The sequence below is a fragment of the Lissotriton vulgaris genome, chromosome 1_2, assembly GCF_964263255.1.
Source record: "Lissotriton vulgaris chromosome 1_2, aLisVul1.2, whole genome shotgun sequence".
Lineage (NCBI taxonomy): Eukaryota > Metazoa > Chordata > Amphibia > Caudata > Salamandridae > Lissotriton > Lissotriton vulgaris.
The window spans coordinates 288,993,275-289,020,961 of record NC_141686.1 but is presented as its reverse complement, the minus strand read 5'-3'; the positions used below and the strand labels follow the sequence as shown (position 1 = coordinate 289,020,961).

Sequence of the window (27,687 nt, the reverse complement as noted above, 5' to 3'; positions counted from 1 at the left end):
AGATTTTTGGATGCTTTTACCGTTTACCTGTCGGGGCTCGGCGGCACGGCTGCTCCAGGTGCTGACGCGGGCGGCTCTCTCACTGTGCTCCAGTCGGAGAGCAAGAGGGCGGGGCTCGGGTGAAGCTTCACGGACGCCGCGGAGCAGAACAGCGTACGAGGCCAGATCACTGAGGATTACAGGACGGGACGAGCAGCTTGCATTAAGGAGATTCCGGGCAGGAAAGAGGCGAACTGCTATGGCTCCTAAGGTCAACACAGGAGGGAAGTCAGGCAATGAGAGAAAGAAAAAGGCTGGAATGGAATCGGCGCCGGGTGACACAGATGGCAACTCACAGACCCCTCCGGTAAGAAAACAGGTGGTGGGCAGAACAAGACAGGCAACAGCCACAGCTATGGCCCCAATAGCCGACATATTTGCAAGGGTTGGCAGAGAGAAGGGGGCAAAAAATCTAATACCACCACAGGAGGGGGGAGAACCTGAAACAGGGATTACGGTCACTGACATCATGATTGACTCAGAAGTAACTGCTTCTACTGATCCTCTCCCCCCCATGAACACTAGAGGGCTTTGCTTAATGGAAGGGGATGATCTGAGGGAACCCGAGCATGTACTTAAGCCTGAACTTGACCTGGAGCCTAAGTACGGGCCTGATATGTCAGGTAAATGTGATAGCGAGACCATGGGGAATTTGAAAGAGACTGACTGCAACATCATATCATGTAAACCAGGGGTCTCTGACACCAGTAACACCCAGAGGAGTCCAGAGGATTTGGTTGATGTTGTCAATATGGCAAAGGATCAAGAGGGACCGAGTGATGGCTTACCTATTAAGGAGAATCTTGTCACCAGCGAAGCTGAGAAGGGGAAAGAAAATGAAAAGGTCCCGAGTGAGTGCTTCTTCTCAGTGTCTGAGGGGGGGGAGTGGTCAGATGATGACGAAGATGAGGATCTTGGCTCCAATGCTGTCTCAGATCCAGATATAGAAAGTGATCCTGAACCTGGCTCCCCCGCAACAGCAGTTAAACCACCAAAGAAGCGTGAGCTTAGTTGGGACCATTCCTCAGCACTGCCCCTGCAGGGGAGCCCGGGAGGTGGTGCCGCACAGATGTCGCTATTAGAGACTATCCATAGCGAGATTCTGGCCCACAGAGAGGAAGCTCGGCAGGACAGTCGAAAATCTCAAGCAGCTGTGAAGAAAATCCAGGGAGCTGTTAGGAAGCTATCTAAGGCCTGTATCAATCTGGGAGACCGGGTAACTAATCTGGAGGATAGAGTTGTCTCCACGGAGGCGGAGGCAGCAGCTGCGGTCAATAAGGTTGAAGCCCAAAATACACACATTACAGATATTCAGTGGAAACTGGAAGACATTGAAAATAGGATGAGACGGAATAACCTTCGGGTTCTTGGGGTCCCCGAAGGGATGGAAGGGTCCGATGTCAGAGCCTACATCATTAAACTATTCGAACAAGCATTTCCAGAGTTGTCCAACTGGATTTGGTCAGCAGAGATACAGAGAGCTCATTGAACTCCATTTAAGATCAAAAAAGGCACTAAAGAAGGAGATAAACCTAGAGCTATCCTAATCTTTTTGGGTAATTTCGTGCTGAGGCAGGCAATTGCGGAGAAGGCTAGACCGGATGCTAAGAGGAATGCGGATGGGATTTCGTTCTTTGTTCGCCCAGATTTTTGTCATTGTACAGTGGAGAGGCGTTGGAGACTCAGGCAGCTGATCAATCCATTTCAGCAGAAGAAAATGCAGGCCTATTTAATTAATCCAGCCCAATTGAAAGTTATAAGCGATGGGAGAACTTTGTACTTTACCTCTGAGATTAAAGCTAGAGAATATTTGGATTCTCATGGGAAATAGAACAATTTTGGATGTATGAAGTATTTGTCTTTGTTTCTAGCTGTATAGAAACTATTGGTGAAGGTTCAGGTGAATTTGTAGTTTGGGTGTCCACTTTATCAAAAAAAAAAAATGCGTCTCAAGGGGGAGTCAGAATGAAGAGTTAAAGTATAATAAGATGAAGAGCTTCACTGCTCTCACTGCGACCATCACACGCACAGGCCAGGTCTGAGCGCCTCGCTAGCTAGGGAGCAGGGGTGGAGGGAGAGGGCGGGGAGGGGGGAATGGGGGGGGAGGAGGGTGAGGAGGGTGGTGGGGGGAAAATTGAAAAAAAAGAAAATAAGGTGTATTAAGGTAAAAGCTGTTAACATTAAAATTCAGCAGGAAAGATTAATACAAAATTATGTCATGCATTAAAATATGTACAGTCAATGTAGGTGGCTTGAATGACGCAAGAAAACGCCAAAGGGTGGAGCATTTTGCTAAGTTTAACAATGTCGATATCTTTTGCATACAGGAGACCCACCTTCCTTGGGCAAAGAGAAATTTGATGAAATTTAGGGGGCTCGAAATTTTAGCTTGTTCATCTCAAACGTCAACTATTAGAGGAGTGGCCATTTTAGCTAAACCTATGGTTGGAGGAGCAAAGCGGTGTAAGGCTGACAGTGCAGGGAGATGGGCGATAGTTGAACTTAATTTAGGCTGTACAATATGTGTGATATATGGCTCAAATCAGGATGATCCTGAAATCTTTGATTGTTTGGAGGTGGAGTTAGCTAATTGGCCAACGCCCATAATGGTCTGTGGAGATTTAAATATTTCAGTGGACTGGAGCAAAGCAGATGAATATTCTGGGAGGAAACCCAAAGTGTTCCGAGCTCTCGACTCCCTTATGAAGTCACATGGTCTGAAAGATGTGTGGGCGGTCAGGGAACCCTCGGATCCTTGTTTCACTTATTTCTCCTGTCCTAATCTGAAATATACTAAATTAGATTACTTTTTGATTTCCTCCACGGAGCTGAATAAGGTGCGAATTAAGAAATTCCCAAAATCAATATCAGATCACAATCCTCTAGTGCTGTACTATGATATGCCTAAAATAGAAAGGAAACGAACCAGTTGGTCTTTCGAGAGAAAATTGTTATTAGACACCAGATTTGTTCAACATCTTAAAAAATGGGCCGTGGAGTTTTACGATACCAATAGGTATAGTGCGTCTCGTAATAGTGTTTGGGATGCCTTTAAGGCCGCTCTTCGAGGAGAGACGATAAGCTGTTCTGCCAGGATTAGGAAAGATGACAAAAGGGAGATTGAGAAGTTGTTAGATATGCTAATGGTAGCGGAAGAACAGCATGTTAAGGATTTAGGTCAGGGACGGGAGGGTCGGGAGAGTCTAAAAAGGATAACAGTTATTAAAGCGGACCTGCAGAAAACAGTCACTCAGAAAGAAACTAGCGAGTTTCAGGCTTCCAAGGCAAGTCGCTATGAAACAGGAGAACAGGCGGGTAAGGCACTCGCCTTGCAGATAAGGCAAAAGAGGATTAAGAATGTAATCTCCCGTATACAGGATGAAGATAAGGAGTATACAGAGCCCAAAGACATTTTGGGAGTCTTTCGGAATTTTTATCAGAATCTTTATAATAAAGAGGGCGCTTTGGGTGAACACGATTCAGATTCAGGCTATGTGGATGATGGGCCTTGTCTAGACATTCAAACTAGAGAAGATCTCGATAGAGATCTAGATATGTCAGAATTAACTAAAGCCTTACAGGAACTAGCCTCAGGTAAAGCAGCAGGACCTGATGGAATCCCTCTAGAGGTGTATAAATGTTTAGAAAAAGAGATCGCCCCAATTTTACTAGATTTATTCAATGGTATCTTGTGGTCAGGTTTAATTCCCGAGTCCTGGAAGGAAACTAACATCGTTATCTTCCACAAGAAGGGGAAACCTAAAGAACTGCCGGGGTCCTACCGACCAATATCATTGATTAATGCTGATACCAAGCTATATTCTAAGATCTGGGCTGGTAGGTTGGGGGGGATCATTGGGCGTCTTGTTTCCCCGTGGCAGCATGGGTTTATACCTGGGAGAGGTACTACAGAACACACTAGAAGAGCAATTGCGCTATTTGATGCCCATGATGCCACGGGGGGGGAGATGGCCATGATCCTCCTCGACGCTGAGAAAGCCTTCGACCGAGTGGTTTGGGACTTTCTCTGGAGGATTTTGGCTGGTAGAGGCTTTGGTAATAATTTTCTGAGGGCAATTAAGGCTATGTATCTTGATCCCGTGGCTCGGGTTATGGTCATGGGGGAAAGGTCTGATAAAATAGTGATAAAGAGGGGGACACGCCAGGGGTGTCCTTGCTCCCCGATCCTATTCTCCCTATATATAGATCCTTTCATTCAAAAAATTTTAGGCTCTCGACAAATCAGCCCTGTAGTGTTTAATGGCTTCACTACAAAATTGCTCGCATACGCTGACGACTTGGCGATAACTACATCTGACCCTCACCAAGCAATGCCAGCGTTGGTTCAATTGGCCAACGAATTTGGGCGTCATTCAGGCTATCGGCTAAATGAGGGGAAAACGCAGATAATTTGTACTAAAAATATAGTGAAGACCGATCATAGATTTGTAAATTCAGCCACATACCTTGGAGTTAGAATTAATTCAGCAGTCAAGAAGATGGTTGGAGAGAATTATATTCCCCTTATTAATGAAATCGAAAAGGATTTGAAAAGAATTGACGTCCTACACCTATCATTAATTGGTAGGGTAAATGTTTTAAAGATGACGATGTTCCCTAAATTGTTATACTTGTTTAGGGCTATCCCACTGCTGTTAGAGGAAAGTGTACTGAGGAAAATCGAATCCACTTTTGTTAAGTTTGTCTGGCAGTACGGCAAAGTTAGACGTTCAATTAATTTTATGTCACTACCATGGGACAGGGGAGGTCTGGCTATGCCGAACCTCAGACTATATCATTTGGTTTGCCTTCTTACACAGATGAACATACTACTTGAACCGGACCATCTAACATCTGAAGATCAAACTGAGAGTCAGGTCCCTCCCTCTATTTTCGAGCTGTTATTGGGGAGGAAGGCTTATGGGTTATTGCACTGCGAGTTAGATCGAAGATACTATAGGAAGGCTAGGTATAAGATCGTTGAAGGGGTCTGGGGGACTTGGAAAGCTATCAGTAAAATCATGAAGATTCCCAAAATAAATAGCAATGTAAATCTTTGGAAATCAAATCTATTTCCATATCTAGGCCAAAGTGTGTACTGTACTGTATGGAGAGAGCATGGGATAAGATCTCTGGGCGACATCATGAAAGGAGGTGCTCTCTATAGTTTTGACGACCTACAGAAGATGTATGGGATCCCCGGTACCCACTGGATTTTATATGAACAAATTTCTCAAACATTATTAGCACAAAGACCAAAGATTTTAATATCCCCAGATAGTCAACTGGTTGAGTACCTAAAAAAAGGGGGAAAGAAGATAGGTACTGCTTACAACTTTGCGTTGCTCGCCCTCACAGATGATCTGGAGAAAACTGAGGCCACATGGGCACAAAAATTGGGGGATCCGGATGTCGATATAGACCTAGCCCTAATATTAAGTCAGAAAGTTTTTCGTGCAGCAAACTTTAGGTCCCAACATTATAAGACGTTGTTTAACCTATACTATACCCCTGCGAAATTGTATGGGTGGGGAATTAGAGAAAATGATAAATGCCCCAAATGCAATTCAGGCCCGGCAGACCTATTGCATATGTTTTATGACTGTCCTAGTTTGGTCTTAATACGCAGTGAAATAACTTTATTTTTGGAGGGGCTGCTAGGTATTAATATCAACCTATCCCCTACCCTGGTTATTACAGGGATAGATAATAAACTTCATGTTGAGAGAGATACCCAAGCGTTATTGTTCATTGCAGTAGCGGTATTACGAATTCTTATCTCGGCTGGGTGGAAGGATACTGTCGCTCCTACATTTCAAATGTGGTTATCCAGATTGTTAGGTATGCATAACCTAGAAGCATGTTTATATGAATTTAAGGGGAGGACAGCTCGAGAATTAGGTAGAAATATCTGGGAGCCCTTGAAGAAATGGAGGAACTAACAAAAAGATAAATTACATTACTTATGAGTGTTTTAAGTTGATCAATGTATTTATAATAGGAATATGAACTCCCCAGGAACTATGAATTATGAATGTACATTTTTATACTATGTTTTGTACTGTGCTGACTAACTTTTTTTTCTTTTATGTGTTACGTTCTGCATTTTATACATGTATAATTTTTCAATTGAATATGTATTGGATTTTAATGGAATTACACCTTATTTTTCAATAAAAAAAAGAAAAAAAGAAAAAAGGAAGAAAATGGAAAAACTACATCCTTGGGGTGCTATTTCCACTGGAACTAGAGGAGTTAACACCTGAGGACACATTATTAACATTTATTTATTTATGTATTTATAAAGTTTAATATAGCGCAAACCTGACCCACGAGGGTACCGGAGCACTTTACAATATACAATTATTTAACCTTAGATGGTTGAGGTAGTATACATACATTCGGTATTCGCCATTCAGTACAAAGGAGGTCGATATTAGTACATGAATAGCATAGGTGACTAGTAGTCAACAAAGAATGATCCATGAGGGAATCAGTACGCTTCATAATACACAGTTATCAAATATTAAGTGATTGTAGTAGTAAACATACATTCAATAATCGCTTTTAATACAAAAGAGGTAGGCAGTAATATGTGGATCATATAGGTGACTAGATGTCAACATAGAGTTAAAGTCTTAGGATGTGAATTTGTTCATTAGAAGCATTTTTACTTCTTTTTTGAAGGAGGTAAAGGAAGAGATTTCACGTATCATTGGAGGTAGGGAGTTCCAAATCTTTGGTGCAATCCCTGAGAATGCTCTGCAACCCGTTCTCTTTTTATGGAAGGATTTTGGTTTCAGTAGTAGTGAACTCGCACTTCGCAATTGTCTGCATCCTCCCAATCGCTCTAGCTTTAAAGCTAAGTAACTGGGGATATTGCTATCCAGTGCTTTATGGGTCATGCAAGCGATCTTTAGGTGGATTCTTACCTTGTAGGGCAGCCAGTTCAGAGCTTTCAAGGTCGGAGAAATGTGGTTATTTCTTTTAGTTCCTGATACCAGTCTGGCCGCAGCATTAAGCGATGCCCTCAACAGGGCCATCTTGTATTTGGGGAGACCGCATAGAGTGGTGCATCCATAGTCTAGTCTCGGAAGCACAAGGGATTGTGCTGCCATTTTTAAGTTGGTCTGAGGGGAGAAGGGTTTAAGTTTTCCTAGCAATAGTAATATGCACCTGCATGTTCAGGAGTTTGTCTATGGTGCCTCCCAAGGATTTTGCAGAGTCAATGATTTCACAAGTTTATCTATCCTCCCACATTGACCATTTTCCATTATAATAACATTATCTTTTACAATGGAAATGTGTATAGGTTCAAAATACTTAGAATCCATACCTCCTCTGTTAACTAGCTTTTTGACTCTTACCCAGTCACCAGCTTTCAATACTTGATGCTTTGCACCATGTTGTACATCATAATACTTCTTAATACCTAGTTTGATGCACACAGTAGGGATGTGTTCTGATTTGACACCTCCTCCCAACCAACAAGGAAATAGCTTGCTGCTAGGTTTCCTGAGCTTTAAAGCAGAAAAAGGTGAAATTTCTGTGACCGAGTTAGGAATAGTATGGTATGCCCATAACATGTCTTTAATGGCGTCTTCCACCTTTAAGTGATTGATACTGGCTAACTGGATACATTCCTTGACCATGCGATTGATCCTCTCTACTAGGCCATTGGCCCTTGGACAATATGGAGATGACCTGAGGTGTTTGATGTTGAGATGTGAGAGAAATTCAGACATGGTATGTGAAGTCAATTGCACTCCTTTGTCTGTCACCAGAGTGGCAAGTATGCCTTCGAAGAGAAAACATCCTTGAGAAAAGCAATAAGTGAAACAGTGTTCACATGGTGGACCATTTTGGTGACAACTCAACAGGAATGATAGTTGACGAAAATGAATGCAAATCATTTTGTTACCCCCTCCCCCCCAACGATTAATAGGACCAATTATATCTAGTGCTAGTTTTTCCCACGGTTTTTCTGGAACAATTACCGGGGATAACTGGGCCTTGTGAATTATTTTGGACTAATCACTGTTGGAGCAAAAACTGCAGTCCTTTACCTTGGACTCAGTTTGTGAATCCATGTTTTGAAACCAATAAAATTCTCTCACACGAGCTTTGGTGAAACTTCTACCCAGGTGGCCTTCATGGGCTAAGTCTATAATCTTGTCTTGAAGGCTCATGGGAGGTATGATCTTATCATTTCGTAGAACCAAGTCGTTCCCCTCATTGATTTCATTATGAACGTCCCAAAAACCTTTTATGTCATCATCAAACTCACTCTTGTAATTTGGCCAACCGAGTAGAGCATATGACTTGAGTATAGCTAAAGTAGTGTCATTAGAGCTGGCCAACATCCATTCATCATTGGCTATAGTGGAGGAATTGACAACCAGGATAGGAAATGGTGCAATATAAAATTCCTCTGCTATGTCAAATGGCACTCTGGATAAAAAGTCAGCTGCTTTATTCTGCTTGCCCGGGACATATTCAAGTTTGTAGCAGAAACTATCCAACCCTAGAATCCTTATAGCAATCAGTGGAGTGCTGTTGTAGGAACTTTTAGGTGAGAACATGTAAGTCAGGAGTTTGTGGTCAGCATATCCAATTAAGTGCCCCCCAGATAACATTTAAAATGCTTGACATTTAAAACATGCCAAAGCCTCTCTTTCTACAACCAAGTAGTTGGCCTCTGATTTGCTAAGGACTCTGGAAGCGAGCACTACAATTCTTTCTTTACCATCAATAAACTGGGAAAGAGTGCCCCAAGACCTTTGTTGCTGGCATCTGTTACAAGATTAGTTTTCCTGTTCTGGTCAAAGTTACCTAAATAAGGGGCTGACGAAATGGCGAGTTTTAATTCCTCAAAACACTTTTGATGGTTCTATAACCATTTAAAGTGAACATGGCTCTTCATCAAATCTCTTAGGATAGGATATAGGGAAGCTCAGCAAAATCTTTAACATATTTTGCCATGAACTTCTGTAAATCTAAAAAAGACCTTAACTCATCCTCGCTACTTGGAGCACTTTTTAACTGCCTGTAGTAAACATAATTTGGGCTTAAAGCCATCTTGGAAATGGTGTGTCCTAGATATTCAACAACATCTACTCCTAATTGGCACGTCTTTTTTAAGTGTGAGGCCCGTTTCTCTGAGTTTGTTAAAGACAATTCTGAGATATTTATCCTGTTCCTCTTTATTGGAACCACTAGCAGCCCGGCCCGACGTTGTCCGGGTATGAATTGCTGCCGGCCAGTAGTATATTGTTTTGTAGGATTTCGTTTTGATGGCATTTCTTATCTGTGACAGGCCTATGAAACTCTCCGATTCACAGTGCACTGCTGATGCACTTAAGAGTGCGCGTTCAGTAGTGTGTGAACTCGAGTTTCCCTACTTTATTTTTTCTTGCAATATTATATAGCGCGTACTCAACAACATGGCATGAGCACAATTTACATTACAGAAGAACACATTAATTTGTGGTAGGCACGGGGAGACAAAGCGATTTGCCTGGAATCACAGGATGTTGAGCTGATGCCGAGATTCAAACGTAGCTCCCCAGCTCTAAATGTCGCAATTCTAGAACTTGTGGAGGAAGGTATATCTAAAAGTGTATGTCGGTGCTGGCCATCAATGAGAGAGACCTGTGCATTTTTCAAATGGGTGGTGAAAAAATATGAGTATGTTGTTGGATATGTGGGCCGCCGTGCCACCAATGTACTTACCGGGGGAGGGTAAACACCCATTATTCCGCAACTTTCTTTCCGCATACCATCACTCCACATACTTTCATTACGAAAGTACTATGACTCCGCAATGCCATTATAACGCATGGTATTACATTTTATATGCTTTTACCACGCATACACTTACAACGAAATTCGTTTTAAATGCATGAATGGTAAAAGCATGTTTTTTTTAATGTTTGGATAAGGTAAGTATGGGAATAGGGGTATATGTTTTGGGGTGTTTGGGTATTTTAAGGGTTCAGATATAGTTTTGGGTTATGGGGTATAGGGGTAGTTTTAGGGTTTAGGGATAGGTATGGGTATGGGTGTTGGGGTACAGGGGTATTTTTAGGGTTCAGGGCTAGGTTTGGGTTTTGGGGTATGTTATGTTATGTTATGTTAATAACTTTTATTCAGCGCACAGCTGCCCCAGCGAAGGGGCGTTCTGGCGCCTGATCAAGTACCACAACATAACAGATCGCCGCTGAGAAGAGGAAATTAGTTAGCGGAGGTGAACAGATGGGTCTTAATCGCCCGTCTAAAGAGAGTCAGGCTATTCAGGGCACGGATATGGACAGAAAGGGAGTTCCATAATCCAGCCGCCATGACACGAAAAGAGCGACCTCCTATCCTACTCAGTCTAAATCTAGGCATGTTCGCTAGATAGAGGGATTCCGACCTGAGAGACCGCCTGGGGACATATGGGGAAACAAGGCCCATCAGGGCGGGAGGAGACGAGAGTTTCAAGATCTTAAATGTCAGACAGAGTGCCTTAAATTTGATTCTCTGTCTGACCGGCAGCCAGTGCAGGGAGGTCAGGACTGCCGATACAGAGCACCGTCTCGGAAGGCCTACAATGGCCCGCGCAGCGGCATTCTGCACCCTCTGCAGTCTGGTCGCCTCGGCCTGATTAACGCCGAGCAACAGAGCACTCCCGTAGTCCAGCCGGGAAAGAATGGAGGCTTGGACCACCAGTTGCCGAGTAGGGGGGTCGAAGAATTTGAGGACAGGTCTCAGTCCTCGCAGAATCCCATAACAGGTGGCTGTGATCTTCTTAGTGTGGCTGGTAAAAGAAAGGTTGGAATCCAGCCAGACCCCCAAGTTCTTCACTTCGGCCGCTGGAATGGGAGTCACCCCCAACTCAGGAGGCCACCATTGATCTCCCCACAATTCCGCTTGCTTTCCTAAAATCAGGACTTCGGTTTTCTTGGCGTTTAACTGTAAACAGTTAATACGCATCCAGTCCGCCACGGCAAGAAGCCCTGCGCGAAACCTGGGGGCAGTCACCTCAGGGTCCCCACTGAGTGTCACCGCTAGCTGCGTGTCATCGGCGTAAGATGTCATGGTTAAGCCAGATTGTCTAACTACAGCAGCTAGCGGTTTCACATACAAGTTGAACAGCGTGGGGCTCAACGCAGATCCCTGAGGGACTCCTAACCCCAGAGGATGGAACGAGGACTGACCAGGTGGAATGGCCACTTTAAAAAACCGGTCCGAAAGGAAAGAGCGGAACCATTGAAGAGCCTTACCCTCGAGTCCCACTTCCTCCAGCCTCCGCAACAGAATGCCATGAGACACCGTATCAAATGCGGCGCTCAGGTCTAACAGAAGGAGCGCCGCTGTCTGCCCCGCATCCAGCACCGAACGGAGATGTTCGCACATAAAGAGCAGAGCCGTTTCGGTGCTGTGTTGTGCCCGAAAGCCATTCTGGCTCTCGTCAAGGATATTATTGCGAGAGAGATGGGCAGACAAGATGGAATTCACGTGTGCCTCAGTGACCTTGGCGGTCCAGGGCAGGAGGGAGATGGGGCGGTAGTTCTCAGGAAGCAGAGGGTCTAGACTAGGCTTCTTCAATATAGGGCTGACCACAGCTTGCTTCCAAGAAGCAGGAACCACGCCTTCCATAAGTGAAAGATTAATCAGGTCCAGTATGGGTTCACGACATAGGGGCGGGAGGAGAGTAATAAGCTCTGGCTTCAAAGGGTCTAATGGAGAGCCAGATTTAATTTTGAGGCTCAGGGTGTCAAACGCCTCGACCGACATAGCAGGCAGGGAGGACAAAGGTTCACAATCTGGAGCCCTAACAGGCCTATAGGGGTATTTTTAGGGTTCAGGGGTAGGTTTGGGTTTTGGGGTACAGGGGTTTTTAAGGGTTCAGGGCTAGTTTGGGTTTTGGGGTACAGGGGTATTTTTAGGGTTCAGGGCTAGGTTTGGGTTTTGGGGTACAGGGATATTTTAGGGTTCAGGGTTAGGTTTTGGGGTACAGGGTTAATTTTAGGGTTCAGGGGTATTTTTAGGGTTCAGGGGTAGGTTTGGGTTTTGGGGTACAGGGTATTTTAAGGGTTCAGGGCTAGGTTTGGGTTTTGGGGTACAGGGGTATTTTAGGGTTCAGGGGTAGGTTTGGGTTTTGGGGTACAGTGGTATTTTTAGGGTTCTGGGCTAGGTTTGAGTTTTGGGATACAGGGGTATTTTTAGGGTTCAGGGGTAGGTTTGGGTTTTGAGGTACAGAGGTATTCATAGGGTTCAGGGCTAGGTTTGGTTTTGGGGTACAGGGGTATTTTTAGGGTTTAGGGATAGGTTTGGGTTTTGGGGTACAGGGTATATTTATAGGGTTAAGATGGGTTAGTGTTTAAGGGTGTTGGGGTATTTTAAGGACTAAGGGTGGGTTATGATTATGGGGTGCAGGGGTATTTAAAGGGAACAGGGTGGGATTAGCACACGATATGAGACATGGCATGAAGGGCGGGACGTACCACCCACCCCCAGCGTTTGTCACGGCCCCAGCACACGCCCACAGCACAACACAGACACGCCAACATGGGACTACTTTGCTGGCACGGTTCTTTTACCTTTAAATGTATATGGTGGGCGTCTGCATAGCCTATGTCCTTCTGCTGCAACTGCCCTTTCCAAAGCTGTATTGGGTGTTGTGATTGGTGCTGTGGTTCCTGAGATTACCCGCCTCAAAGGTTTGGGCTCTCTCTTTATTAAATTAGTATGGATATACCACAATGGCATCCTGTAAACACAGGGTTTTGGGGGTACCCCTTAAAAGGTGCTGGATAATTTTTTGAAAGATAGCAGCAACCGACGCCAACCCAAATGGCATCCTGCAGTACATATAAGTGCCCATGGGAGTAGTAAATGCCGTTAACCACCTGGATTCGGGATGTAACTCAAACTGGTGGTACGCATTAAAGATGTCTAAGACAGAAAAGCATGCAGCTTCCCCCATAGTGCTTAGCATTTCATGAATCCGGGGTAAGGGGTGTCTTTCCACCCATATGCACTTATTGAGGTTACGTAAGTCCACACATATCCTAATTTCATTATTTTGGTACTTCTTATCGATAACAATGGGGACCAATCTTTCTTAGCTCTCTATGGGCTGAATAATACCTAGAGTCTCCAATCTATTAAGCTCTTTTCCAAGGGACCTTTCATGAGGTATGGTATAGGTCTGCTTTTAAGTACAGAAGTTGTGGATCCCATTCTTAATTTTATCTTGTGTTGGAAATCCTTTAATAACCCTAGCTTGTCACTCATGATTTTTGGGAATTCCTCGCTAACCCACTCACCATTGAGGTTATGGTTAACCAATAAGACTTGTTCAGGGTTATTAGGGTCCAGCTTTATCCCAAGTTCTTTCTGCTGTTGCCAAACAAGTAAATTTGATCCCTGTTTAACGACATACCCTTTTACCACTGTAGACTGCGGACTGAAACATGTTGCTTCCTGACAGGAGAGAATTTTTCCCCATCTATAGCACTTAAATAAGATTAAAAAACTTTACTCCATTCCTTCCATGGGACATTTGGTTTCCCTATGTCATTCAAGAATGGAATGTTGAGACAGACTTGAAGCTGCCATTGGTAAGAAGTAAGGTTAAAGCACATAAGATAAAGCAGTAGGTGCAACAGGAAAGTAAGATTTCCATTTGAAGGTACATATATATTAAAATTGTTAAATATGACATACAACAGAAGCTGCAATAACATGGTAAGACATCACATTTAAAGGTATATATAGTAAAAACAAAACCCAGACACAGTTGCACTTAACTTGCAAATGTATGGCAAGAACTAGTAGATGGAGAACAAATTATATATATATCCATTATTTTCTTTCCATAAAAATCTTTAATGACTCCAGGAAGGTGTGTGTATCACCGAGAAATAAGTGGCGTACAGAAGCTCTGACTCTTTCAATTAGTACATGGAATAATAATGATAGAACAATAATTGACTTACCAATTGATGAAAGGTACCTTCTGTATGGTGTGCGCATCACCGTAGATAAGGAAACGCACTCCAGAATCTCTTTTAATGTTCCTCCTGGTTGGCTTTAAGAAAGAAACCCCTTTGTGTCCTAAGAAGGTGAGCGCATCACCAGGAATAAGGGGTGCAATGCCGGAAGCCGTCAGGTCACAAGGTCTGGCATCCCAGAACAGAGAGGCAGAGTCAAGGAGTGGGGTGTGTACGAAGGTACGTTGCTCAGGAAGTCAGGAAGCCTCTAGGAAGATCAGAAGTCAACGTAGAGCGTGTCTTGTCGTGTCAAAATGTTGAGGAGAGCCATGTGTGATAGCGGGATGACCAAGGCGGTTTGTCGTGCTCTCCGAGCAGCAGCCGATGCCACAGGCCAGTTATGACGAGCCGTAGGAGAAAGAACAGAGACGGTTCATTGTGCTCTAAGAGCAGCAGCTGACAGCGCAGGCATGGGCGTAGGAAGTGTGGGGGACGCGGGGGACATATCCCCCCCAGATTTTGTAGTGGGGGACGCGGGGGACAAGGGTGGGGGGGACGAGGGGATGAAATAATTTCCCCTCTCTCTCCTGTCTGTGGCAGGGCCATTGGTATGTCAAAGTGTAGTGTAGTTCCTATTTTCCCTATAGGCCCTGCGCATTGGAATAACATAAACAGCAGTGTAGACGTAGGACTGAGGTCTTCTAGGTCTCTACTGACTATGTTAGACTTAATTTAGGTTTGCGCCAGCTAGCTCAGAGGTCACTGGAAACTTTCTTGACTGAATAGGAAGTGATCAGCTTCCTTGGCTCAGACAAGAAGGGATTCAGCTTCCGAAAACCGCATAAACATGACAACTTTGCTCCTCAGAATAAGAGTCAATCTCTAGAGTCGTGTGAAATAATAGACAGCTATTTCACTCAGTCAGACGTGCGTTCTTAGTTTCACCAGAGTGCAGAGAAGAGAGAGACGGGCGTTTTCAATAAAAGGTATGATTTATTGAACAGTCTTCCTTCTCATGCAAGAGAAATGGATTGCCGCAATTGCAATACTTAATATAAAGTAAAGTACGTACAGTAAAAGGAGTATTATGAAATAATACTGTAAAAGCATTGATATGGTTTCTTAGCCATAAGACACTTTAAAATGGATAAAATATATATACATATATACATAGGCTAACATGCTCAACTGTTGCTTCTAACTACGCCTACCCCGGTGTACCTGACCTAAGCCTAATACGTGGGAGGGAGTAAGTAAGTAGCAGTTTAAGTTAAGTTGGTTTTGCCAAGAGCTTGATTCAAGAATTCTCTCTAAGGGTTTAGTCAGCACCGTACCTCTGGAATAGAATGTAGGAGGTCTGGTATCTCCCTCTCAGGACCCGATATCCCAGTCACCCGCAAGGGTAGGCTGGAAACACCGGAGCTGGATTTTCTCGGCAGGAGAAAAGACAGCGTCTTTCTCAGCGCGTCAAAAGAGGAGGGGCAGCGTCCGTGGGCTTCTCGCATCTGCCGGGCTCTCTGCAAGGGGACAGCTGTTCTGTTCCAGTATTCACCACCACCGTGTGTTTGCTTAAGGCAACGTTGGTATATTTATACCTGAAAGGTGCCGAGTTTAACATAAGTTTTTGGACATGAGACGTCAATAAAGATGTCACTAAGAACTGGTCGTTCTTACAGTGCTCGTAGGAGTTCTATTACTAATCAAAACAAAGCAAGCGGGGCTTTCCCAGGTTGCTGGGGGTTTGGTATGTCGAAAGAACTCGGTGTGCTCTCTAGGAATCTAAGGAAGTGGCTTCTGCTGTGTCATGAACTGTAGAGGCGAGTTACTGAAATATGGCTCTGATTATTATGCCATTATAGGGGTATTCATTGATTATAGCCGTATAGGGGCATAAGGTCACAATATTGATCGGGTTCCTAGATAAAACACATCACCCACTCCACTAATTTATGTCCATCAATTACTAAAAACTTAAGCAATAAAGATGCACGTGTATTCCTACCCACCCCAAAATACATTTTGCAAATGAAATGGTGTATACGAAATACATGAAAAATGATAATAGGTACTGTACGTTTTAAGCAGAATAATCATCCAAAAAGTTATGCATATATCTTCAGTTGAATGATTTTGCGAAAAATTACACATGAAATGTCTCTTAATACAGAAAAGAAGGGCGAGACTATCTCATCACATATAAATACAGTTGCTGTAAAATGTGCTAGAGGCTGAGTTAATATATTGTCTCTAGATCTACTAAAAATAGAAGCTCTGTTATTTATGAATAGTTCTACTTCAAGCAAAGTACAAGTGCCAGAAAAAAGGTAAATATTTTGGAATTTTGGAAAAAATAATTTCATCAGGGGAAAAAATAGTACCAAATGTTTTTTAGTAGCTTTTGTTTATCAAAGCCGAAGGCCGAATTCAGAGTTCATGGGAACGCTGTGTGCCGGATTGTTTTCCAAAAAGTTATTGTTTCTGTTCAGGAGAGAACATCATTTCAGACAGACTCGCAAAAAATTGGTCTATATATTCAGGTGACAGTTCGACCAAGTTCGATAACGCTGTAACTTGGCAGTTATGAGAATGATTGCCATCATCGATTTCAGGATCAGCAATGCTCACAGAAGGTCGTACCTGGGTGATGTTGCTTTCATTTCTTGCTTCACTGCCACCACCTAATCGTAGCGCAGGAGTCTCAACGAATGCCGTCATCAGGATTGGTAACCGCTGGGGACAACACAATGCATGAGCCGTTACTGGACTTAGCAAAGTATCGATATCCATTGGTACTGCTGATTGTAGTGCAAGACAAGTGTCTAACACTCATTCTTCTCCGCATAGCATACATCGAAGCACAGGTAAGATGCAGTTCTGCCATATAGGTCTGAATGAAAGAAACCAGGTAATATTCAGATATCTTAGCCGGGCTAGTCCAAGGACTTTAGTTATGCGGTCCCGGTAGCGTATTGCTAAGATCGTTTCTTCCATTGTAGCTGGAGCCATGTCTGTGTTTTGGCTTGCCATATCGGAGCAGGAGGGTCAAAAATAAAATACCTGCTACGAGTCCCAAAAGTAGTGGTAGGCCGCCAAAGACTGAATGGACAAAATTGGGAAAGATGCCCAGGACTGCTTCGAAGGGTGTTAACAGTCCCGAAAAAATTGTCTTAAATACATTCGAGATACCACTGGCATTCGACATATTTAGGATTTGGCTTAACATTTCTACGAAATGTATGGGGCCATTTGTTGATAAAAGTGTATGTATCTCTGCCGTTGTCCTTGCAACTTGGAGATCATACGTCTCTTTTGATGACGTGATAGGCACTGTTGTCTGTAAAAGCACAGACTTCATTCTGCTTAAAGTATCAATTCTTATAGAAGAGATATTCAAAGGAGGCCAAATCGGAGCCACTGAGTCCCCAGGGCTGTTTGGATACAATGCTTGCATACAGCAAGTGACCATGGAACTGACGCTTAAAAGATATGCTTTCCCTGGCACCAAGCCACAACAGCTGTGATCCGTTATTAGAACGTAACTCCCGTTAGAAAGTTGTCTAAAGAATGGCTCTATCTGTGTTGCAGGTGTACCATGCTGGTGGCATGAAAGGTTATTTGAAGTCCCCTCACAGGCCCCATGCAAGTTAATGCCTTGGCACAAAAGTATCCGCTTAGTGATTGTTTACACTCATTACCACTAAGAAATACATTTTTGTTGTTGTCACTATAACATGTGTATGTATAAGGTAATTTCCACGATGAGTTAATGTATCCTTTACCCAACTTTTCATACTGGCCTGCTGGTATATACTTTAGGCAATTTTTAAATTGGAAAGTTGTTATCGGAATTGTGATAATCCTGTGTATTATCCATTCAATGACAGGTCTTTCTGACATTGTCAATGGTAATCTCTCAAGTTTTTCAATGCTCAGAATTGTATAGTCTGCTCCTTTCTGTGCCAAACTGATTTGTTTATCAGTAAGGTTAAAGATAGAAAACAATGACGTTGTGTTGATTAAACGCCATGGCACATAGCCTGAACGGAGGTTTTGCAACGTCCAGCCTAGCTGTACAATAGAACGCAATTGGGACTGGCCATGTTGTAACATTAGCAAGTCCTGGTCTATTATATCAATAGCAGATGATACAATACTGTCCAGTGAATATATTCTAGAGGACAGAGTCATTAACCCATTGTCCACAACAGAAAATGATTTTTCCAAATTAATACGATCAATTTCTCTTATTTTCTCAGCTGTCTCAATTTGAGTCACTTTCCATGCCCCGTTGTAAGCCGCATATATACTGGCTGCTATGAAACGTTTTTGACGCTTCTTGCGTGGTCCCATTATGAAATCGCGCAAGTCAGCACCATCTTTATGTAAAGACAAGTGTTGCTTAATTTGTGCCAGTGTGGATGTTGGCAGCCATTCAAGGCATAGTTTCCCTACATTGTATGTTGTTACTATACCTGGATGTTGTCTCTGGGAGTATCTAGGGTCTGGTCTGGTCATATGGCCGGGATGCCTGTTACCCCCTCCCAACACAAATCCCCAAGGATGGGAAGACGGACGCAGTTCTGAACTTTTGGAAGGCGGGAGGGAGTCACCCTCCCGGCCGTATTTATTAAAATATGAAACAAAATTAAAACATTAAAATAACGTTTCATATCATGTACAATTTTCATTTATTACATTTCGATGAAGACATGTCTATTGGCTAACCTTAACAAATCTCTAGTACAAAGGTTTTCCTAGCCGAGTCTAACATGCTGCCAATGCATACTTTCTAAATTAAAATTTTACATCCTAGCATTAAGGGCCAACGGCAAGGTCGCAACCGGTGTCAGATCCCTACTACCAAAACTCTCCCCCTCACGGTGTGAGGGCGGCCGCACCAAGGACTGTACCCTCTGTGCCAACTCCAATTTCCCTTGCAGTGCGGGGCCCCCCATTTAACTCGACGCCATCTTAGAGGTCGTCCGAGGACCCGTGTGAGGTGCCCTGTAAGAAGGCAGCGCGGACTCCCCTCCCACCCCACACTGTCTATCACATCCGCCGTCGCGGATATCCAGACCCCAGGAAATTCGTAGGAGGTGCATATAGCCCCCTCCTCCCCTGGAAGGGGCCTATGGCCGTCTTCCCTTAGGCGGCCCATACTTAGTGGGTGCCGCCTCCCCGTGGGAGGGGCCAATGGCCACCTCCCCCGGGCGCTCCCATCCATATTGGGTGGCGCCCCTCTCTAGGGACCTTGAAATTACTGCTCACCGATCATGACCTTACCGCCCGACCAAAAAATAAATACGACATTGATTATCTATGAAGGAGAAAAATTACGCTGTTTAATTGCAATATTTGTCAATGCTACGAAAACAGTACATTCAGACATTCATCATATCACTAACTGGGCCTTCATATCCTGCTAAACAAAGGGAAGAAGATGTTATCAAGAAGAGAATTCCTTTATTGCAGTACTAGCCATGCTATAATGGGCTGGTGGGTGGGTCAAAATTGCTCCTTGTTCCGTCGAGGGCTCACGTGCAACGAGTGGGTGCAGCTTCCAAGCACAGGAACAAGAGGATGCTTCTTCGGATTCCCGCTCTGTTTATCTGTCTTCGGGAGGGCGTGAACCCTCTGCTGATACGCCTCCTGGGCGTGGCCATCGGTGTAGGTGTCTAGGACAACCCCTCTTGGGCGGGAAAAAGGCGCGCCCCGGCTACACCGCTTCGGGCATACCAGCCGTGACACGCCCCCCGCCCAAAATGGTTTCCCGGGGGGATCCGGGCCCCCAACCATACGTTCGGGGGGACCGAGTGGTCGCCCCTTTCCATATGGCCGGGATGCCTGTTACCCCCTCCCAACACAAATCCCCAAGGATGGGAAGACGGACGCAGTTCTGAACTTTTGGAAGGCGGGAGGGAGTCACCCTCCCGGCCTTATTTATTAAAATATGAAACAAAATTAAAACATTAAAATAACGTTTCATATCATGTACAATTTTCATTTATTACATTTCGATGAAGACATGTCTATTGGCTAACCTTAACAAATCTCTAGTACAAAGGTTTTCCTAGCCGAGTCTAACATCCTGCCAATGCATACTTTCTAAATTAAAATTGTACATCCTAGCATTAAGGGCCAACGGCAAGGTCGCAACCGGTGTCAGATCCCAACTACCAAAACTCTCCCCCTCACGGTGTGAGGGCGGTCGCACCGAGGCCGAGGACTGTACCCTCTGTGCCAACTCCAATTTCCCTTGTAGTGCGGGGCCCCCCATTTAACTCGACGCCATCTTAGAGGTCGTCCGAGGACCCGTGTGAGGTGCCCTGTAAGAAGGCAGCGTGGACTCCCCTCCCACCCCACACGGTCTATCACATCCGCCGTCGCGGATATCCGGGCCCCAGGAAATTCGTAGGAGGTGCATATAGCCCCCTCCTCCCCTGGAAGGGGCCTATGGCCGTCTTCCCTTAGGCCACCCATACTTAGTGGGTGCCGCCTCCCCGTGGGAGGGGCCAATGGCCACCTCCCCCCGGGCGCTCCCATCCATATTGGGTGGCGCCCCTCTCTAGGGACCTTGAAATTACTGCTCACCAATCATGACCTTACCGCCACAGGCCGGATAGTTGACCGGCTATCCGGCCCCCCCACACTCCTCCTAAAGGTCATGCTTCCTCAAACCCCTTAGCCAAGCTATGAAGTCTCCTATGAGTAAAACATTCCCCTCCCGGGACAAGTGAACCCCATCCTCCAGATACATGTGATCCCCCCGAATGCATCCATGCGGAATACTGTGCAACTGCGCTGAGCGAAACAACCTACCAAGTTTGTTGTTGACCTTTTTAACCGAATCGTTCAGAGCTGACACCGAGAGGCCCCCCCCGCCATACCTTCCTGGGAATCATGTGGGACCATGCTATCGTGCACCCCGGGATCCTTCTCGCAAGCCAACTAACAGTAGACAAAACTCGCTCGAGTAGTACTAGTCTCCCGAGTGTCACCATGTCATTGCCCCCCAGGTGTACTATGATTACAGATGGCGGTGACCTCTGCCGCCCTAAGAGTTCCTCGAAAAAAGATTCAAACTGGTCAATACAGAGCCCGCCCCTTCCGTGGAAGGTCACTCTGCACCCGTATTCCCCAGCTGCGTGAGTCGCGTCACCTGCTTTGAATACGTCCCCGGCCCGCCTCACGTATGAGTGGCCCACGACCCACACCACTCTCTCCTCAGCCGGTGATCTCTGACCGCTGCTCCCCTGGTGCCTGGTCGACTGAAAATTCCGCCCTGCATAGTATGCTCGCTAAACTGTAAAGAAAACAGAAGACAAGAAGCGTGAGCGCATGTAACTTGACTTCACAACATGTGCAATCGCACGTATCTTTTAAAACAATTCGAGGACCATCGTCCTAACTGTTTCACCTCTTCAGCACTCTGACCCCTGGCTGTAGCCTCAGTAGCAGCCCCTATCCTAAAGGAGTGGGTCCCAAAATCGCACGGGTCCATGCCCGCCGCTGCGATTACCAGTGCTAGCACCCTCTGAAACTGAAACCTCGTCAGTGGGGTGGCATCACTGTGTCTCAGCAGGCTCCCCCCCCATGTATCCGCCCTTCGTGCCAAATATTCTTCATCGGACCTTACCGGGCACATGGGGGACCCTCGCATGCGCTGGACAACAATACTGTCACCCATAGCCCTCTGATCAGTCTTAGATTTGGCTATTGTGACTACCATTGAATCACCCCTAATCAGGATGTGATCCCGACAAAGGCCTCCCCCCACATCTTTCTTATTCTTTGCAACCAGTTCGCTCACCCGCATCGCCCCGTGGAATGCTAATGCGAAAGCGGCCTGGAACAGAACTGTCTCGAAATGGGAGGAACATGTCCTAGGTAAAGCCGACATGAGCAGGGACAACCTTTCTAACCCAATTGGGCGCCTCTCGTCTACTGATCGACCCTCCATGCGTTGCCAGCCCCGGAGGGCTTTCCTCACCATGAAGGAGGAGGTCGGGTCCTTGATACCATGCGCCTGCGCCATGAATGAAATGGCGGCCCGGTGCCTATTGGCCGTCGCTACTGATCGGCCATCCCTGTGTAATGCTACTAGAAACCTTATGAAGAAATCCTCTTGACCCCATGTGTCCTCCCCTGCCGGACCCAAAAATGCACAATAGGAACGAAACGCTCCTTCGTATGCCTTCCTTGTCCTGGGAGCTAAGCTGGCTGCCACGAGGTCTTGTAATCCGGGGCACCGAGTAACCAGAGTGCTTCGGGGAATGGTGCCGCCGTTAGGTCCGCGGAAGGTAGATAACCCCTGAAAGCCTGCATGTGTGAATGAAAGAGTGCATCAGCAGCCTGATTCAGTACACCCGGCACATGTTTAGCCCTGAATTGCACATTCAGTCTCATGCAAAGTAGTACAATTTCCTTCAGTAATCTCAACAGCCATTTGCAGCGTGCTGCCTGATTATTTATACATTCAACGACAGTCATATTGTCGGACCAAAATACCACAGAGCGGTCCCTGAACTCTTCCGGCCATGCCATCAGAGTCACCAAAATGGGGAATAACTCGAGGAACCCAATGTTACTTGTGAGACCGCTGGTGTGCCACCACGTTGGCCATGTTTGGGCCGACCATCGATTACCTAAGATGGCGCCAAATCCCACGCTCCCTGCCGAGTCGGTCCACAACCCCAGTTCGTCCGAAGACGCTGGAGGTTTGTTTCACACCACTCGACCGTTGAAATCCGCCAGAAATGCCAACCATATGCGCATGTCCTGGCGAACCTCTGCAGACAGTCTCGTGCGGTGGTGAGACCAACCATTGCTTGTGCTATGGAGCGTGAAAAGGGGCGGGCCATTGGAATTACCCTTAGGGTTAAAGTTAAGCTGACCAACTGCTTGTTGTAACTGGTGGAGTGTAACCTTCTCCTTGCTCAGGCACAGTTCGAGGGAAGCCCTGAATTTCGCTACTTTCCCCACTGGCAAACGGAAACATCCTTCCACAGAATCGAGCTCAATCCCTAGAAACTCGAGTGAAGTGGATGGTCCAACCGTCTTACCTGGTGCCAATGGCACTCCAAATTCCTTCATGAGGGAGCAAAAATCCTGCAGCGCCCGCGCACAGCTAGTGTCGCCTGCTGCCCCCAAGAACAAAAAAACATCCAAGTAATACATAACATGGCTATGGCCAGTGGCTCGAATAAATGCCCATTCCAAAAAACAGCTGAATTTCTCAAAATAAGCACAAGAGATGGAGCAACCCATTGGCATACATCTATCCATGTAATAACGTCCTTGGAACACAAAGCCTAACAAACGCTGATCCTGTGGGTGTACCGGGAGCAACCGGAACGCCGACTCGATATCTGACTTTGCCATCAGCGCTCCGGGCCCCAGGCGATTCAACATAGTGACGGCATCATCGAAAGATGCGTACCGCACCGAACAAACTCCCGGGTCAATTGCATCGTTCACCGAGAGACCCCTTGGAGCGGACAAGTTATGGATCAACCTAAATTCCCCCGGGTCCATCTTAGGAACCACTCCTAACGGGGAACAAATGAAATCCGTTACTGGCGGGTGCCCATATGGGCCAGCAACCCGGCCAAGGGCAACCTCTTTTGCAATTTTCCTCTCCACAACTGCTGGATTATGCTGAGCCGACGGTTGGTTCCTACAAAGTGGCTCCCCCCGAAAATCCCCCGCCGGGATGCGGAAGCCATATAGGAAGCCATTCCTCAACACCCCGGCGGAGACATGATCAGGGTATTCGTTTAGCCAAGGGATCATTGCCATGCTATCAACGGGGGTAGGGAGCAGTACAAAATGGCCCCCTTCAATCTTGTTTGGAGCCTCCACTACCCGTCGACCCACTATTCCTGGATCTGCAGGAACTCTCGGGGTGTGATGAGTTCCCGCACCCCGCATATGCATGTCTGAATCTACATGTCCCTTGTGGCCTGCTGCAATTGCCCCTGTTAAAATTCCAACACACCCCTTTCTTACCCCCCTTCCCACCAGTCCTTGCTTGGCGGTCGCCACCGGGGCCCGCTCGAAAGGGCACCGAGGCCTGGTAGCGGGGGGGCTCTGACCCATTACCACCGGGCGAGGACGACTTCATCGCGCCCGGCAGTAGCTGCTTCTGCCAGGAAATGGAGTCGAGACAATCCCACGTCAGAGATGAATCGTGCTCCTTAGCCTTACTGAACTTCATATCGTACCCCATCCATTCATTGCCTTCATACGTTTCATATAAATCCAGTATGCGTGTTTGATAGCAAGACAATTCAGACAGAATCTCGGGCCTCCGTTCCCCCATGATTGCAGTAAACATTGCAAAGGCCTTGGCCCAATTTGTGATTGTCTCATCCACCCTGAATCCCGCCATTTTTGCTCGCCATACACTCGGGTGCCACAAATCTTTCTGCGTCTTAATATACTCCATTTCGTGATGGTCAGTCAGCAGGGAAAACATATTTGCATACTTATCAGCCCATATCAATTCTTTCGTGGCCAACGGTATGTGTTGAACCACCTTCTCCCGTCTCGAGGGCAACGACCCCTCCCCCGCCATTGGCAAAGCCTGCTTACCCGGCTTAATCGTTGTTCCCGCCGTTTTCTCTACTTCTGGTGCCGGTCCTTCCGAGGTCACCTGTGGGGGGACAAGAGGGAGATTCGCCTTTGCAGCAGCTCTAGACTGCCATAACTGCTGCATTAGTAACTTGGCCTCTTCGGCCATATCTTCAGGCGCCGTAGCACCCCCTGACTTATTGCCGAGCCATGCGGCCAGCTGAGCGGCTAATTCCGGAGGCATATCCTCCTCGTTGGCGGGCGTAACAACAACCGGAATCGGTTGACCCGCATCTGGGATTGGTACCGGAGCCTCGACCGGACTGGCCGGGGTTGCCGGGGGAACCTCGGGAACCGGGACCTCCCCCCCTGCCGGCCTATTCCTAACCCGCTTCCCCCTACCCTCGGGGGCAACTTTCGGCAATGCCGGGCCTATTACCTTCTTCGGTCTACCCGGATTGTTCATCGCAGCCATCTGCTTTTTCATGTTCGCCATATCTCTCACCAGCATGCGAAGCATCTGGTCGGTTCCGGACTTCTTTCCAGCCTTCTTGCCAGGCATCATTCTCGAGTATCCGATCTACGTTGATCAATAAGGTCCTGAACCCTGAACCTCGAAGTCGCTGAAAGAGAAACACAAGAATTACAAGTTCTCAAAATTGCTCCTTGTTCCGTCGAGGGCTCACGTGCAACGAGTGGGTGCAGCTTCCAAGCACAGGAACAAGAGGATGCTTCTTCGGATTCCCGCTCTCTTTATCCGTCTTCGGGAGGGCGTGAACCCTCTGCTGATACGCCTCCTGGGCGTGGCCATCGGTGTAGGTGTCTAGGACAACCCCTCTTGGGTGGGAAAAAGGCGCGCCCCGGCTACACCGCTTCGGGCATACCAGCCGTGACACGCCCCCGCCCAAAATGGTTTCCTGGGGGGATCCGGGCCCCCAACCATACGTTCAGGGGGACCGAGTGGTCGCCCCTTTCCATTTTTAACCACTGTATTTTGTTCAAGAATCTGTCTTAACAGTTATTCGTGTCTGTAGACCAGATTAACCACTTTTTTCAATCAGGATGTTTTCATTTAAAATGTGGGATACGTCTATTTCAACATCTGCAGTGGTGTTACTATCAGGTATTGGCGTGGGAATAGACGGTTTGTTCAGTTCTTTTATCTTAGCTAGGCCAAGACAAGTGGTCTGTTGAATTGTGTCATTCAAGAACATTATTTGTTCTGGGATCATGCAGGCTCGAAATAATGCTTCTAGGCCTTGTACCTGCCAATCTTTTGTACCCCAGATGGTTTTTGTTTCAATGTTGTTCTTCGAGAAATCAAAACCAAATGTAATCATTTTTTCATAAAATGCTTCTGAATATATCAATTTAGTATTTGTCAGCATTGTTTTTGTCCCTGTTTTATCTAACAATTTATAATAAAATGTTTCTGCATCACTTGTGTTAAAACCTGAGAAGTATTGGAATTTCGCATAGAAAGTTTTTGAACTGCTTTTAGGTGGAGTAGCACAATGTTCCCATTGGTTATATTTAAAAATATTTCTAGGTTGAGCAGATTTATGTAAATAGTGGTCTGCATAATGAGTAAAACAGTACATTTGTTCATAATTCGATGAACCTTGCAAATAATTATGTTCTGTAAATTTTGCTGACAAAACTAAATCCGACATCATATTATTTATACTTTCAAAGTCCCAATCATCAGAGAATGTACTTGGTTTTATAAAGTCACTTAATGAAACCTTAAATTGGTGAGGATACTTCAGGATTTCCACCGGGCCATAGATTTCGTAATCTGTTTTGTCCCAAACTACCCCGCCGGATATTGGAATGGCTGTGATATTCACTGATGATAGTTCTCTTTTCTCGATGTGAGATGATTTGTGTGGCTTCAGAACTGAGTTGATGTTCTGACTTGCTGTGTCCATTGTACTGTATTTTCCCTCAATGAATTTACCCAAGCAAAGTACCATGATGAGCCAAAGCAGGAGGAAAAATACACCTAGCCCAATCCAAAATTCTAACCATTGGAGAAATAAGATAGGTTTCTTTGAGTTGATGAAAGAGTTCTGTTGCTTTTTCTTTAAAAGTCTTTGTTGCTGGCGTCACTTCAGGGTCGCTTTGATCTTCAGAAAAGTTATCGAAATTGATGAAGTAGCCAGATGCAGTTCTGTCAATTGTTGGAATTGTTTTCTCCATTTGGCTTTCATTAGCACATTCTGATGCTACATCATTGTAGACTGGTGTTTCATGACTAACTGTTTTAATTTGGGTTTCAAGAGGTACAGGTTCCATGGCATTGTTGCATAGTCCTTTTTTATTCACTGCAGGTTTATCAAATGTGATTAGTCTTTCAGTTTGAACCTCTTGGATACTAGCAAATTTGGGTATTCTGCTATTTCTTGGGAGTCCACTGGGCCTACTACTTATGATTGGCCACATGATTGCGGTTTTACCAGGTTGATTGATACAACTCGGTTCTCCTTTTTACCAGCAAGGGGCGGGAGTACAACTAATGTTGTTCCGTTGATTGCTAAGACAGGTACTGCTTTTCTGTAAGAAGGCCCAAATTCCTTCTTCACCGCTATTTTCTCTCTGACCAGATCCCCAATCTTCGGAATCCAGACAGGTCTTGCTGGGACAGGTGGTGTGTCTTTAGTGGTTGTTGGCTGTTGTTTTAACTTTATGTTGCTGAGGGCTTTTCTTGTTTCATTTAAGTCCTGTAAAACAGCCAAACGATCTTTGATGTCAAAGCATTTTTTCTTATCTTCTACCACTGAAGCCTGACTATCTAAGTCCTGAACATACATTCTAGTTCCGAACAATAGTTCGTATGGGCTGAAACCTTTTAGAGAATTTCTTGGCAAGTTATTAAGACTACGTTGGACACTTGTTAAATTCTGGACCCACCCATCACCCGAGCCTAATAACTTTGCTGTTATAGATTGCTTTATGTCTCGGTTTTTTCTTTCCATACCCTGTTTCCCTCAGGATGGAAGGGACAAGAGAACCGCAACCCAATGCCCATGCTGGTCATGGCCTCCTTATAAGCTCGAGAGCTAAAAGCAGGACCCTGGTCAGAATGGAGCATGGC

At 45.6% G+C, this 27,687-nt stretch overlaps 1 protein-coding gene across 1 annotated transcript in view; it reads left to right on the top strand.

Moving 5' to 3' along the window:
- The window catches only part of LOC147736519 (carnosine synthase 1-like), a 308,759-nt gene that overhangs the window by 183,035 nt on the left and 98,037 nt on the right, over positions 1-27,687 (top strand). The window lies entirely within an intron of this gene.